This window comes from Pristiophorus japonicus, chromosome 23 (genome assembly GCF_044704955.1).
Source record: "Pristiophorus japonicus isolate sPriJap1 chromosome 23, sPriJap1.hap1, whole genome shotgun sequence".
Classification (NCBI taxonomy): domain Eukaryota; kingdom Metazoa; phylum Chordata; class Chondrichthyes; family Pristiophoridae; genus Pristiophorus; species Pristiophorus japonicus.
Genome location: NC_091999.1, coordinates 47,957,345 through 47,973,676, shown reverse-complemented (window position 1 = coordinate 47,973,676; position 16,332 = coordinate 47,957,345). Strand labels below are relative to the sequence as shown.

The 16,332-nt window shown below is 43.9% G+C and overlaps 1 pseudogene; it reads left to right on the top strand.

The window, feature by feature from the left end:
* The first annotated feature begins 5,733 nt into the window (after window positions 1–5,733).
* Window positions 5,734–16,332, top strand: part of LOC139235521 (Ig heavy chain C region-like) — a 55,070-nt pseudogene continuing 44,471 nt past the window's right edge.

The following is a 16,332-nucleotide window of genomic DNA, read 5'->3' as shown; positions in this document are numbered from 1 at the left end:
CTGCTTGACCGAATTTTGCTTTTCCAAATGTCCTGTTACTGCTTCTTTCATAATGGACTCCAACATTTTCCCAACCACAGATGTTAGGCTAATTGGTCTATAGTTTTCTGCTTTTTGGCTGACTCCTTTTTTAAACAGGGATTTTACATAATGATGAGGAGCAGTGCGAGATGGTTCCACATTACATTCCCTGAGTCTGAAGCTATGCGGTCCTGGAAACCCTCTGTCGGAACAGAAATAGAGTACCATGCCCCACTGCCCTGCTGATCCAAACAATGCTAAACAGGGATCTGCAGCAGCAATCTCTCCAATAAAACAGGGCATGCAAGCAGTTTAAGGGCGCCCATGAACAGACTAACTATTTGTACTACGTCGCCCTTCTGCGCATATGCACATTAATGTGTCTGTGTGTGTGTATGTGCGTGTGTGTGTGTGTGTGCGTGTGTGTGTGTGTGTGTGTCTGTGTATGTGTGGCTGAGTGCATGTCTATATGTCTATGGATGTCTATGTGTGTGTGTGAGTACGGCTGTCTGTGCATGTGTGTATGTGTATATGTATGTCTATTTGTCCGTGTTGCCAATGCACTATGCCATAGTTGTATGATCGGCAGGAGTGAGCTCTCTGATCACTTTACAAAGATCATGATCTCTATGTACAGTGGTGGCTGTTTAGAGAGGTAAAAATGGGCGGGAAGAAGAAATCCCAGCCAAGCTGATAAGATCCCCGTCCTATTTGAGTTTTCCACTTCAGGCCTGGTAAAGGCAGTGATGACAGTCTCTTTTTCCTGGAGTTTAGACTGGAACAATTGAAGTGAAACTCTTCCTGTCTCTGATTATTGTCCTGAACAGAGTTTGTGATATTTTGAACCATTCTATAAGATTCTCCAATTCTCATACAACTTCTCGTTTCCATCTACGGGTGCTTCTTCTCTATCTGTTTCTCTGTCTAACCTGCTGTGTGTCTGCTGTTTATTTTCAGGGATGACTAGCGGAGACTCTGTGTCCCAAGGAGTCGGGTCAGAGTTGGGTGCAGATTCAGCAATAAATTGCAGTTACTCTGTATTGGCTACAAGCTATGGCCTGTTCTGGTATAGAAACATAGAAACATAGAAAATAGGTGCAGGAGCAGGCCATTCAGCACTTCTAGCCTGCACCGCCATTCAATGGGTTCATGGCTGAACATGAAACTTCAGTACCCCCTTTCTGCTTTCACGCCATACTCCTTGATCCCCCGAGTAGTAAGGACTTCATCTAACTCCCTTTTGAATATATTTAGCGAATAGGCCTCAACTACTTTCTATTGTAGAGAATTCCACAGGTTCACCACACTCTGGGTGAAGAAGTTTCTCCTCATCTCGGTCCTAAATGGCTTACCCTTATCCTTAGACTGTGACCCCTGGTTCTGGAATTCCCAAACATTGGGAACATTCTTCCTGCATCCAACCTATCCAAACCCGTCAGAATTTTAAACGTTTCTATGAGGTCCCCTCTCACTCTTCTGAACTCCAGTGAATACAAGCCCAGTTGATCAAGTCTTTCTTGATAGGTCAGTCTCACCTTCCCGGGAATCAGTCTGGTGAGTCTTCGCTGCACTCCCTCAATAGCAAGAATGTCCTTCCTCAAGTTAGGAGACCAAAACTGTACACAATACTCCAGGTGTGGCCTCACCAAGGCCCTGTAAACTGTAGCAACACCTCCCTACCACTGTACTCAAAGCCCCTCGCTATGAAGGCCAACATGCCATTTGCTTTCTTAACCGCCTGCTGTACCTGCATGCCAACCTTCAATGACTGATGTTCAATCACATCCAGGTCTCGTTGCACCTTCCCTTTTCTTAATCTGTCACCATTCAGATAATAGTCTGTCTCTCTGTTTTTACCACCAAAGTAGATAACCTCGCATTTATCCACATTATACTTCATCTGCCACGCATTTGCGCACTCACCTAACCTATCCAAGTCACTCGGCAGCCTAATAGCATCCTCCTCGCAGCTCACACTGCCACCCAATTTAGTGTCATCCGCAAATTTGGAGATACTACATTTAATCCCCTCGTCTAAATCATTAATGTACAATGTAAACAGCTGGGGCCCCAGCACAGAACCCTGCGGTACCCCACCAGTCACTGCCTGCCATTCCGAAAAGTACCCATTTACTCCTACTCTTTGCTTCCTGTCTGACAACCAGTTCTCAATCCACGTCAGCACACAACCCCCAATCCCATGTGCTTTAATTTGCACATTAATCTCCTGTGTGGGACCTTGTCGAAAGCCTTCTGAAAGTCCAAATATACCACATCAACTGGTACTCCTTTGTCCACTTTACTGGAAACATCCTCAAAAAATTCCAGAAGATTTGTCAAGCATGATCTCTCTTTGACAAATCCATGCTGACTTGGACCTATCATGTCAACATTTTCCAAATGCGCTGCTATGACATCCTTAATAATTGATTCCATCATTTTACCCACTACTGAGGTCAGGCTGACCGGTCTATAATTCCCTGCTTTCTCTCTCCCTCCTTTTATAAAAAGTGGGGTTACATTGGCTACCCTCCACTCGATAGGAACTGATCCAGATTCAATGGAATGTTGGAAAATGACTGTCAATGCATCCGCTATTTCCAAGGCCACCTCCTTAAGTACTCTGGGATGCAGTCCATCAGGCCCTGGGGATTTATTGGCCTTCAATCCCATCAATTTCCCCAACACAATTTCCCGACTAATAAAGATTTCCCTCAGTTCCTCCTCCTTACTAGACTCTCTGACCCTTTTTTATCCTGAAGGTTGTTTGTGTCCTCCTTTGTGAATACTGAATCAAAGTACTTGTTCAATTGGTCTGCCATTTCTTTGTTCCCCGTTATGACTTCCCCTGATTCTGACTGCAGGGGACCTACGTTTGTCTTTCCTAAACTTTTTCTCTTTACATACCTATATAAACTTTTGCAATCCGCCTTAATGTTCCCTGCAAACTTCTTCTCGTACTCCATTTTCCCTGCCCTAATCAAACCCTTTGTCCTCCTCTGCTGAGGTCTAAATTTATCCCAGTCCCCAGGTTCGTTGCTATTTCTGGCCAATAGCCACGGTTGAGCCACCTTCCCTTTTTTATTTTTACGCCAGACAGGAATGTATAATTGTTGTAATTCATCCATGCGGTCTCTAAATGTCTGCCATTGCACATCCACAGTCAACCCCTGAAGTATCATTAGCCAATCTATCTTACCCAATGCACGCCTCATACCTTCAAAGTTACCCTTTTTACGTTCTGGACCATGGTCTCTGAATTAACTGTTTCATTCTCCATCCTAATGCAGAGTTCCACCATGTTATGGTCACTCTTCCCCAAGGGGCCTCGCACAATGAGATTGCTAATTAATCCTCTCTCATTACACAACACCCAGTCTAAGATGGCCTCCCCGCTAGTTGGTTCCTCGACATATTGGTCTAGAAAACCATCCCTTATGCGCTCCAGGAAATCCTCCTCCACCGTATTGCTTCCAGTTTGGTTAGCCAAATCTATGTGCATATTAAAGTCACCTATTATAACTGCAGCACCTTCATAGCATGCACTCGTAATTTCCTGTTTGATGCCCTCCCCAACATCACTACTACTGTTTGGAGGTCTGTACACAACTCCCACTAACTTTTATTGCCCTTTAGTGTTCTGCAGCTCTACCCATATAGATTCCACATCATCTAAGCTAATGTCTTTCCTAACTATTGCATTAATCTCCTCTTTAAACAGCAATGCTACCCCACCTCCTTTTCCTTTTATTCTATCCTTCCTGAATGTTGAATACCCCTGGATGTTGAGTTCCCAGCCCTGATCATCCTGGAGCCACGTCTCCGTAATCCCAATCAGATCATATTTGTTAACATCTATTTGCACAGTTAATTCATCCAGCTTATTGCGGATACTCCTTGCATTAAGACACAAAGCCTTCAGGCTTGCTTTTTTAACACCCTTTGTCCTTTTAGAATTTTGCTGTAAAGTTGCCCTTTTTGTTCTTTGCCTTGGGTTTCTCTGCCCTCCACTTTTCCTCATCTCCTTTCTGTCTTTTGCTTTTGCCTCATTTTTGTCTCCCTCTGTGTACCTGCATAGGTTCCCATCCCCCTGCAATATTAGTTTAACTCCTCCCCAACAGCACTAGCAAACACTCCCCCTTGGACATTGGTTCCGGTCCTGCCCAGATGCAGACCGTCCGGTTTGTACTGGTCCCACCTCCCCCAGAACCGGTTCCAATGCCCCAGGAATTTGAATCCCTCCCTGCTGCACCACTGCTCAAGCCATGTATTCATCTGCTCTATCCTGCGATTCCTACTCTGACTAGCACGTGGCACTGGTAGAAATCCCGAGATTACTAATTTTGAGGTCCTACTTTTTAATTTAGCTCCTAGCTCCTTAAAATCTTCTCGTAGGACCTCATCCCTTTTTTTACCTATGTCGTTGGTACCAATGTGCACAGCGACAACTGGCTGTTCTCCCTCCCACTTCAGAATGTCCTGCACCCGCTCCGAGACATCCTTGACCCTTGCACCAGGGAGGCAACATACCATCCTGGAGTCTCGGTTGCGGCCGCAGAAACGCCTATCTATTCCCCTCACCATCGAATCCCCTATCACTATCGCGCTCCCAATCATTTTCCTGCCTTCCTGTGCAGCAGAGCCAGCTACGGTGTCATGAACTTGTCTGCTGCTGCCCTTCCCTGGTGAGTCATCCCCCCGAACAGTACTCAAAGCAGTGTATCTGTTTTGCAGGGGGATGACCACAGGGGACCCCTGCACTATCTTTCTTGCACTGCTCTTCCTGCTGGTCTTCCATTCCCTATCTGGCTGTGGACACTTCTCCTGCGGTAAGACCAACTCACTACACGTGATACTCACGTCATTCTCAGCATCGTGGATGCTCCAGAGTGAATCCACCCTCAGCTCCAATTCCACAACGCGGATCGTCAAGAGCTCGAGGCGGATACACTTCCCACACACGTAGCGCCCAGAGACACCGGAAGTGTCCCCGAGTTCCCACATGGTACAGGAGGAGCATATCACGTGACCGAGCTCTCCTGCCATGTCTTAACCTTAGATACCCTTAAATTGGTAATAACAATGCTAAAGTTCACTTACTGATATAAAAAAGAAAAGAAAATTTACTCACCAATCACTAGCCAATCACTTACCCCATTGGCTGTGACTTCACTTTTTGATTCCTTTCTACTTCTATTTTGCTTTCTCTCCCGCTGTAGCTGCAGCGGTACGCTGGCTCTCGCTCTCCCGCTGGGCCTTTATAGGTCGCTCCCCTCTCAACAACTGCCGCTGGCTCTCGATCTCCCGCTGGGCCTTTATAGGTCGCTCCCCTCTCAACAACTGCCGCTGGCTCTCGATCTCCCGCTGGGCCTTTTATTGGTCGCTCCCCTCTCACCAACTGCTGTTGGCTCTCGACCTCCCGCTGGGCCTTTTATAAGTCGCTCCCCTCTCAGCAACTGCCGCTGGCTCTCGATCTCCCGCTGGGCTTTTGATAGGTCGCTCCCCTCTCACCAACTGCCGCTCTGCAGTATCTCCACCAAGCCCCCCAGTATCTGATCGGAGCCGATAGTTAAGGCATTTGAACACTTCAGCAGGAATCTCAACCGGACACAAAGAACTTTTCACTTATCCATGAAAGGCATTAAGATCAGAAACAGTGCCGTGTATTACTATGTGCGATGACCCACAGTGAATAAGAATCCCTCGGGCCTCATGCATAAACAGGTCACAGGTCAGCAAATGTGGGCTCTGGAAAAATGCCTGCGATTGAATCCTACAGAGTTTGTTGAGGAAATAAATGTGAAAGTACAACCTGATCCGAGAGGTATTCTTCAGTTAAAGTCATTGCTGTCAGTGTTGGGAAACGTGAAATATCTCTAGCATTTTATTGTACCATCAAATTCAGACATTTCCACTCCAGTAATACACAACCCTGCAGATCTCTCTGATTTCTAACAGGCTCAATCTGTGAAAGTAAAAGTCCTGGGTGATGCAGATCTGACATTTGAGTCTTTCAAAAGTTATCTAATCTCTAAGTCGGCCTCGGGGGCGGGAAAATTCAGAGCTTCTGGGATGCTAATACCACAAGTAGTGACTGATTGAAATCAGCTCTTTACTGGTATCGTATCCCGGTTTTACTATTATCGTGTCCAAGTGGCTTTAAGACTGTAACTATTAATGATGCTGATGAATTGGACGATATTCATTAATACTAGGGCTTGAAATTAATTTGGAATTATTTACTTTTTCACCTTAATTATGGTGAGATCTATATATCTATTGATAGAGACATTGAGGTCGACCGAAAGGTATACAAAGCCAGAAACGCAGTCCGATTGACAGAGACACGGTGCAGGAGTGTGAGACAGATAGAAAGACACACAGGCACTGACTGGGAAGGAAAGAGTTTGGAGGGAGCCATCAGTAATTGGTCCTCAACTGACAGTGATTCGTCCACAGCTGGCGTTGGATTTGAGAGATCATCCAATCCAAGCCCTGAGAAACGCACCTCAGTTTTGAAATAAATGATGACTGCCGCTGATTTGGGTTTGCTCTTTATTATCAGACCAAAAACGGCAACATATTTAAAACATTCAATTATTGTACATCGAAATCTAAACTAGACACCATGTGTTCCCCATGTTCACTACTGATAATAATTGCCATGCTGCCCGGTGAGTCTATGTTTAAAGGGTCAGTTTGTGCTCCATGGGTTATATTTACTATCAGACTTTTAACACATTCTGTATTTTGTTCCAGGAAGGAGTGGCGAAGATTCAGTGTCCCAGCATCCGTCTGAAGTAATGATTCAGGAGGGTCAGACCTTAAAACTGAACGGTAATTACTCAGCAGCGTACACTGCCCCAATTCTCTTCTGGTATGTCCAGTATCCCGGGGAAGTTCCGAGATATTTACTGAACAGATACGGCAAGGGGAATAGGGATCATTCTCCTGATTTCCCAGGACGGTTTTCTGCTGCTTTGGACCAAGACTAGTAAACAGTTCCTTTAAATATATCCGGGGCTCTTGTCTCTGAATCTGCCGTGCATCACTCTGCGCTGACCCCCACACTGCTACACGGGCGCAGTCAGTCCGTACAAAACAAGCAATGGAATTTAATTACCTCTCACTGAATCAGCTCTGAGACCCGGCATTGGGATGTTACAATAGAAATCAAACAATAAAACGAAACGCTCGATAATATATAGCTGGGTAGATAACTAACTAGATAGACCGGCAGATAGCTAAATACACAGTCTCACTCACTCTCTCTCTCTCTCTCTCTCTCTGTCTCTCTCTCTCTCTATCTCTTCACCCAATGATCCCTTCCTCCTTTCTTTGAAATTATCATCAGATGCAGACAAAAGTGTTAATTCATGCTGCGGCGTCTGCAACGTGTTTCACTGCTCAGTAACGGCGTTGTAATGATTAGTTTCGCAGCTGAATGATGAAATAATTGGACACTAGCGCTGTTCCAACCATCACCCGAATTCCAGACTGCAATTACTCCAACAGGTTATCAAGATCGCGAAGTGCATAAAAAAGTTAACTCTGATTATTATTTTAAATGAAACCGCGGAAGTAGAACCTGAGGACGCAAGTTCAAACTATGAAAGGTCAGCTTAGGACTGATGCTGAAAATTCTTCAGACGCAATATGATTTACCTAGTTTCTGTTTTATTCTTTCTTCCCCTCCCCCTTTCAGTGCTCCATAAGAATCTTTTCATTCGGAACAATCGCCAGTTCTGATGAAGGTTCATCTACCTGAAAGGTCAACTCTGTTTCTCTCTCCACAGATGCTGCCTGGCCCTCTGAGATTTCCAGCATTTTATTTTTTATGTCAGATTCTATCATCCGCAGTATTTTGCTTTTGTATTATGATTTACCTCTTGGTGTTCGCGCCATCGCATTCTGCTCAAACCTGCCAGTGACTCTCCATTTTATTGAGGTTAAAGGAGTTATTTTAATTTACCACATCATTGTGTTCAAATCCTTCATGGCTCGCTTCCCGTCTACATCCCCCTTTTATCGGCTATGCTTAGTGGTAATGGTCAGCAAACAGCTCCTTTAATGGGAAGCTCCCGCACAGCTGTCAGAACAACATTAATTGTTTCCTTCACTGCTCTCGCTTTACAAATTGACCCTGTTAAAGAGGTAACATAGACAGATTTTTGAGCGATAAGGGAATAAATGGTCATGGGGAGAGCGCAGGGAAGTGGAGCTGAGTCCATGATCCGATCAGCCATGATCTTGTTGAATGACGCAACAGGCTCAAGGAGCCAGGTGGCCTAATCCTGCTTCTATTTCTTGTGTTCTTATAACATTTGCCACCTAGCTACATACGGAGATATTAGAGCAGATATTTAGGGGTGGAATTCCAGAGTTTAGGGCCGAGGCAGGTGAAGACACGGCGGCTAATTTTGGAGCGATTAAATTGGGATTGCACAAGTGGCCAGAATTGAAGGAGCAGACAGGTCGTGGAGGGTTGTCGGTTTCAACAGTCTGAAATTAATGCAACTGCATCTTAAACCTTTCCTTTCGTTATTAATTATAGGGATATTGATTTCACTGGCATGTCAGCATTTATTGCCCATCCCTTGGTTTCCCCTTGAGAAATTGCTGGTGAGCCATCTGCTTTTCGAACCACTGCAGTTCTGCTCCTTTCAAGCGTTTGATACAACTGGGGGGCATGCAGGGCCATTTCAAAGAGCTAAATCACGTTGAGTATGGGACTGGAATCACTTTTGGGGTAAGGACGGCTGATTTCTTTCCCTGACGGGACATTAGTGTACCCGTTGGGGTTTTTGCCAATGCCGATCACTTTATGGTCACTTTTTCTGATACCAGCCTCTCATTTATTTTTTAAAAATCGGAATTTAAATTCCCAAACTACGCAGGTACCATTTTAATTCGTGCAATAAACTGCTTCGCCCAGGCCTCTGGATTACAAATGGAGTAACATAACGAAAATACCGCTGCAACATTTTTAAGGCGTAATGTTCTCTGCCTCAAACACTATTTGTGGCAAAATGTCCCATGCTCCAACAACTCCCACGCTCGCGTCCATGCATATATTTTTCTGAGCTTCTGTCACTCTCTTGTTAATATGTTGCATTTTATGATCTTTCTTTACCGATTCCCACAAGCAGAGGAATCAGTCTTTTCATCTTCTCTCCAGTAAAGCTACTTTACAACAAAAACTCGATTAGATCGCATAAACTTATTAGCTTCAATCGAAATCTCAAGTCTCCAATCATAAATGCAGTTACAATTGCTAGGTTCGTCTTTGTCCATATCAGTAGTTAAAGCTTCCAACTTTAATATGATTTCTATAAAGGCCATCTTGCTCTACAGATATCAATCTTACAGTGGAACAACCAGCCCAGCAGTAAGAGTACTAGACCAGTAACTCGCAGTTCGTAAGTTCGAAGCTCCCCAAGCCGTGAAACTGATGTAAAATACAGCTGAAAATATGTGAGTTGCCAAAAGGAAAGTAGGATGAAAGCTGACGGATGGTTGTTAAAAACCACAATTGGTTGAATAATATCTTTCATTGTAGGGAATCTGTTCCTCACTTAACCTGCTTCTCTGCTAATACACTCAAGGCGCCAGGGGATTGGCTAGTAAAACCTCGCTGTAGTCATTCACCTCCCAGGAACAAAGAACATTTTGAGCCCTAAAAATTTAGTTGTCCGAGTACAGCAATCACTAAAAGCTAGCGGACTGGACAGCTACACAGGCTCTCGTATGGATTGTTCAGCCACCAAAGAACTCACTTCCAGGGTGTAAGCAAGTCTTTCTCGATTCCAAGGGACTGCCTATGATGATGATGATGATGATGATGATGAACACATTTAACACAGAATTTGACAGATTTTTGATCGATGAGGAAATAAAAGGGTCAGGGGGAGCAGGCAGGGAACTGAGTCCATGATCAAATCAACCATGATCTTATATATTGTGGAGTAGGCTTGTGGGGCCAGGTGGCCTCCTCCTGTTGCTATTTCTTATGTTCTTGTGTAAATCCGTGCTTCGAGTCCGAAGCTCCCCTGTTTACCCTGGCACCGAGAAGAGCAGATACAGGACATTGAAAAACTAACTCCTACAAGACGATGGAAACCTACTTCTGCCGATGGCATCTCCGGCCAAACCCGGAAAAGATTGTCACCTCGGCATTCCACCTTCACACCCATCAAGCATACCAAGCTTTGAAAGGCTCCTTATGTGGAATAGCGGTAAACGATGCCAAAATAAAAACCCTCCTATTTAGGATTCACGCTGGATCACACGCTGTCATATAGACAACATCTCCAGTGCCTTGGCAAGAAACTGAAGAGTAGAATGAACATGATCGAGAAACTCGCCGGAACCACATGAGGATCAGACCCTCAAGCCCTCCCCCTCCCCCCGTACTACAGCACTCGCACTGGTTTACTCTGCAGTGGAGTTCCGCTTTCCGGCTTGGATATCAATTTCGGTTGTTAAATCCGTTGATGTCCAGCTGAATTCTACTATGAGAATAATCACCGGTACGCTTTTATCGACACCAACACCTTGGCTCCCCGTGCTTACAAACATTGCACTACCACACACACGTCGCAAATAATTATTCTCCAGAAAATACATGCTGATACAAAAATATGCTGATCCAGGCAGAATTGAACAATCTGCTACCAACCCGTCTTAAATGTGGAAGGCCATTTTGGGGCACTACCAAAGCCCCTCAACGATCTCCCCTCAGCCTTAACGACCGATGGCCAAATGCCTGGTAGAACTGAAATGGATTCCTTATAGTAAACCCCACAGTACATCCTGTAGAATCTGAACTTCATCACAAAGAGTGCGGGACCATGTAACTGCCTCAGAACTGGTCATGATAGATGCAGCCTCCATCAATATAGGAGAAATATTAATGCAACCCCATCAGGCCACATTGGAGCTACAAAGCAGACTCAGGAGCACATTATTGAGTACTTGGATACTGACATTTGTAATTTGATACTACCTAACGAATTAGAGGAGGCATACGGAGAGAGAGAGAAGCAATGGGAAATCAGATAGAGAAACACTGCGACATTCAGAATTAGAGGGAAAACGATAGGTATTTAGATAGAGAGACACTGAGAGTCAGACAGGGAGAAAAACAGGAGTGATCAGATAGAGAGACACGGAGACAGTCAGACAGGGAGAAGATCAGGCGTAGTCAGATAGTAAGACATTGAGGTAATCTGACAATGAGACAGAAACAGTGGGTGATCATACAGAGAGAAACTGAAACAGTCAGGCACAGACAGTAACAGGGTGTAATCATAGAGCGAGAGACATTGACATAGTCAGACACACAGAGAACAGGGACTAATCAGAGAGGGCAACAATGTGACAATCAGACAGAGATAGAGAGAGAGAGGAGTAATCAGATAGAGACACGCTGAGGCAGTTAGATTCAGAGAGCCAGTCGCAAATATTAATCAGATAGGGAGACACTGAAATAGCCAGACAGAGAGTGAGAAGCAGGGAGTAATGAGATAGAGATATACTGCGACAGTCATACAGAGATAGAAACAAGGGGCAATCATATAGAATCTCACTGAGACACAGTCGGACAGAGAGCGAGAGAGACGCAGGATGTATTCAGGTAGAGAGACATTGAGACATACAGAAAGAGAGAGAGAGAGAGAGAGAACGAGAGAGAAATAGAGAGAGAGAAATAGAGAGAGAGAGAAAGACAGAGAAATAGAGAGAGAGAGATAGAGTGAGAGAGATAGAGAGAGAGAGATAGAGAGAGAGAAATAGAGAGAGAGAGAGAGAAAGAGAGAGAGGTAGAGAGAGAGAGAGAGAGAGAGAAGCAAGGGATAATCTGATAGATATACACTGGGAATGGCAGACATAGAAAGAGACTCTGAGATACAGACAGAGAGAGAAAAACGGGTTAATCAGATGGATTGTAACTGAGACAGTCAAACAGCGTGAAGCACGGAGTAATCAGTTAGAGAGACTCTGACACTGTGAGCCCGAATGATAAACAGGGATAATCAAATAGAGAAATACTGAGACAGACAGACACAGAGAGACACAGTAGTAAATTAGATAGGTTTACAGCCAATCATAGAAATATAGAAAATAGTTGCAAGATTAGACCATTCGGCCCTTCGAGCCTGCACCGCCATTCAATACGATTATGACTGATCATTCCCTCAGTACCCTTTTCCTGCTTTCTATCCATACCCCTTGATCCCCTTAACCGGAAGGGCCATATCGAACTCCCTGTTGAATATATCCAATGAACTGGCATCAACAACTCTCTGCGGCAGGGAATTCCATCGTTTAATACCTCTCTGAGTGAAGAAGTTTTTCCTAAATGGCTTACCCGTTATCCTAAGACTACGTCCCCTGGTTCCGGTCTTCCCCAACATTGGGAACATTCTTCCTGCATCTTAGCTGTACAGTACCGTCAAAATCTTATACGTTTCTATGAGATCCCCTCCCATCCTCATAAAGTCCAGTGAATAAAGGCCCAGTTGATCTTGTCTCTTCTCGTATGACATTAATGACAGAAGGAGGCGTTAATTGAATAGAGAAACACCGAGACAGTCAGACACAGATAGAGAGAAACAGGGGTTAATCAGATAGTGAGACAGTGAGTCAGGCCGAGAGGGAGAAGCAGGTAATATTCAGATAGAGAGATATTTTGACAGAGAGAGAGAGAAAAATGGTCAATCAGAAAGATAGGTACTGTGGTAACAGACACAGAGAGAGAGAAGGAGGGAGTATTCAGAAAGAAACGCTGAGACTGTCAGACACAGAGAGAAAAACAGATGAATCAAATGGAGTGAAACTGCGACAGACAGAGATAAAATCAGGGAGTGATCAGATTGTGAGACTCTGAGACAAAAAGACCGGAAGACAAACAGTGTTAATCATACATAGATATACTGAGACAGACAGGTAGACAGACGAGCAGCGGTAAATTAGATAGTGACACTGAGAGAATCAGATACTACGAGACAGAACCAGGGGTTAATCGAATAGAGATATTGAGATAATCAGACAGAGAGAGGGAGAACAGGGGAAATCAGACAAATACATTTCGCTACAGTCAGGAGGATAGAGAAACAGGAGGTAATCAGATAGAGGCAGTGAGACAGTCAGACAGAGAGGGTGAAGCAGGTAATATTCAGATAGAAAGATATTTTGACAGACAGACAGAAAGAGAAACAGGGGATAATGAGAAAGTGAGGTACTGAGGTAACAGACACACAGAAAGAGAAGGATGGAGTATTTAGATAGGGACACTGATAGTGTCAGACACAAAGAGAAAAACAGATTAATCAAATGGAATGAAACGGCACAGTCAGGGAGATAAAATCAGGCACTGATCAGATATGGAGACTCTGAGACAGAAAGACCGAAAGACAAACAACGTTAATCATATAGAGAGATACTGAGACCGAATTACAGAGAGAGAAACAGGGGTAAATTAGATAGAGTGAGACTCAGACAATCAGATACTACGAGACAGAAGCAGACGTTAATCGAATAGAGATACATTGAGACAATCAGGCAGAGAGATAGAGAGAACAGGGGTAATCAGATGAAGAAATTTCGATACAGTCAGGAAGATAGAGAAACAGGGGTAATCAGATGGAGACAGTGAGACAGTCAGACAGAAAGGGAGAAGCAGGTATTATTCAGATAGAGATACATTTTGACAGACAGACAGAGAGAGAAATAGGGGTAATCAGACAGAAAGAAAGACAGAGGCTGTCAGACAGAGAGATAACAGGAATTCGTCAGGTAGGAAGACAATGAGGCAACAGACAGTGAAAGAGAAATACGGGTAATCTGATCGATATACACTGATGTAGTCTGAAACAGAGAGATCACAGATGTTAATCAGAAATTGAGACAGACAGACAGAGAGAGAGAGAGATAGAGAGAGAGAGAGAGAGAGAGAGAGAGAGAGAGACAGAGAGAGAGAGAGAGTGAGTGAGAGAGAGAGAAGCATGGGGTAAACAGATGGATAGACATTGAAACACATAGACGGGGAAAGAGAGAGGGGTTAATCAGATAAATAAATACTGGGACAGTCAGAAAGAGAGCAACGTAGGGTAAGCAGATAGAGAGACACTGAGATAATCAGACAGAGGGAGTGAAACAGGAGGTAATCAGATCGACAGACACTGAGACAGTCAGAGAGAGCGAATGAGATAAGGGGTAATCAGACAGAGAGACAGTGAGAAAGTCAGGAGTGAAAAAAACAGGGCGTGATCAGATAGATAGACAACGATAATTCAGAAATAGGGAGAAAACAGGGTTTAAACTGATAGAGAGACATTGAGAAAATCAGGCACAGGGTAAAGCAGGGCTTATGAGATACTGAGCGAGATAGAGAGATAGAGAGACCGCTATGGAGAGAGACAGAGATAGAAAGAGGTATATAGATAGAGAGATACAGGTATAGATTTAGAGAGAGGGAGAGAAAGAGAGAGAGAGAGAGAGAGAGAGAGAGAGAGAGAGAGAGAGAGAGAGAGAGAGAGAGAGAGAGAGAGAGAGAAACGGGGATAGATAAAGCATAAGACAGACACAGGGATAAAGAGATACAGAGTGATTCAGAGAAACAGAGAGAAAGAGAAAGGGAGAGCGAGAGTTGAAGGGAGAGATAGAGAGAAAGTCAGACTGTCAGAGATACAGATATGTATAGACATATATATATATATAGAGAGATACAAATTATACAGAGGTAAAGAAATCGAGAGAGATAAAGAGAGACTGTAAGGGGATAAAATACCATCACTAAAGTGGGAGTGGACAGACGGACAGATGGTCACTAAAGTGGCTACTGAAGGTAGTGAATTGATCTAACACATGGTCTAGATTGTAGGCCTTATCAGTATTAGGAGGTTCTGAGGAATCAGGAGTTCCTCTGTCTTACGGTAGGGATTATAATATATATTAAATTGACCGGTTGTATGAAAAACTCACTTATGTATGTACAGCACGCTTATACTCTCGCTTTTTATGGGTTTTCAGTCGCGGAAACAGCAAATTGTGCTTCACAATAAAGACTGAGGGAAACATACATTCAGTACAGAATAACACATCCATCAAAGTCAGTGGAGAATTAACAGTTTGAAACAAGATTGGACAGCCTCTCAATCTCATGAGATTCTTAAGGGAACTCGAACATTTTCACTAGAATTCTCTTGGGAACAGGATAAGAAAGTATGTATTTGGGAACAAGATAGCAAATCCTGGGAAGCAATTTCAATTCACACTTCATGAGGAATTGAGGCAAATTTGACACCACAGAATAACACATTCCAGAAGAGTGACATGTGATGCAAGATGGAGAGGTGGGGAAGCACTACTCAGAGCCAGTCTGACAAGGGTCGACACATCAATGTAAGTTCGTTGATAGCAGTATGCCAATCGATATTTTTTTTAAGACGGGCGCACACCTCTAAAATTGTAGAAGTGTGTTTGCAAAACCTCTGTTCTGGGAAGGTCCATCCATGAAAACTTCCCCTGCATGCTTGAATACAAACCAGTTGAAACGAAGTTTCGTCTGAGTGATTCTGTGGTCGCTATACGGGCGGGTAGGTGTCGATTCCTTACATCAGGGAGTCCACCTTGAGTAAGAGAAGTTTTCCTTCTACAGCAACAGAGACAATGATACAAAGAGGTTGAGAGATACAGCGATTGAGCAAGCGGTACAGGGAGCGAGAAAAAGAGATAAAGAAAGAGAGAGCGAGAAAGATACATAGATAGATAGACTGATACAGAGATACAGAGAGAGATAGAGAGATGGAAAGAGAGAGATAGAGAGAGAAAGAGAAAGGTACATAGATAGAGAGACTGATACAGAGATAATGAGAGACAGAGAGCAATGTAAAGAGAGACAGAGAGAGAGAGAGAGAGAGAGAGATTCATGATTGTGCTTCTTGATAAAGATCTTCACTCCAAACTCAGTATCATGATTTCAATCCTGTCTTCTGACGCTGATTCGTCCTGTTTTTTTGAATGGACAATGAAAGGTTGACAATGTTATAAAACCCATCAGCACCTGTCAGTATGTGCTAGAAGCTTTGTTTTCCACTTATGGTTTGCAGAGATCTGTTCCCGAGGTGCCATTCAGGTATTTGTTTCCAGTTGCTCTCCTGTTTACACTGAGGGTAGGCTTTGCGCAATGCATTGAGCTGTGTGTATGTGTTACTGGCATTTATGAAATTGCAAGTGTGGGTCCAGCCTCCATTGCTTGAGTGTTGTTTATTCTGATAACATGATGCCTTTTACTTGCTTATGTTCCTTATC